The sequence below is a fragment of the Chaetura pelagica genome, unplaced genomic scaffold (genome assembly GCF_000747805.2).
Source record: "Chaetura pelagica isolate M959 unplaced genomic scaffold, ChaPel_1.0 scaffold436, whole genome shotgun sequence".
NCBI classification, from domain to species: Eukaryota; Metazoa; Chordata; class Aves; order Apodiformes; family Apodidae; genus Chaetura; species Chaetura pelagica.
Genome location: NW_009953651.1, coordinates 3,106,793 through 3,107,132, shown reverse-complemented (window position 1 = coordinate 3,107,132; position 340 = coordinate 3,106,793). Strand labels below are relative to the sequence as shown.

At 62.6% G+C, this 340-nt stretch overlaps 1 protein-coding gene across 1 annotated transcript in view; it reads right to left on the bottom strand.

The window, feature by feature from the left end:
- Positions 1–340, bottom strand: part of HPSE2 (heparanase 2 (inactive)) — a 119,764-nt gene that overhangs the window by 35,816 nt on the left and 83,608 nt on the right. The gene's annotated exons all lie outside the window — the stretch shown is intronic.

Sequence of the window (340 nt, the reverse complement as noted above, 5' to 3'; positions counted from 1 at the left end):
CCCGCGCCCGCCGGGCCGGGGGGTGCCCGCGGGGCCGGATCCCGCACCTCTGCCCGCGGGCGGGACCGCTGGTCCCACCAGCTTTATGGTCTCTCTGTGCTGCTGCAGCAGGGCTGAGAATCTGGCCCTGGCTCCCTCCCTACCCCGTCAGGGACCGCATCAGTGTACTGTTTATTGTTTCTGCCAGATCATTCATGCAGATGTTAATGAATGCTAGACCCAGCTTTGCTCCCAGCAGAGTCCCTTCCACACCTCCCCCTGCCCAGCCCTCTGCACTGGAGTTGCTGTTTACAGTCCTGCAGGGAATTCCCCCTCTGCTGCAGAGTCTTTGAGCCGAAGT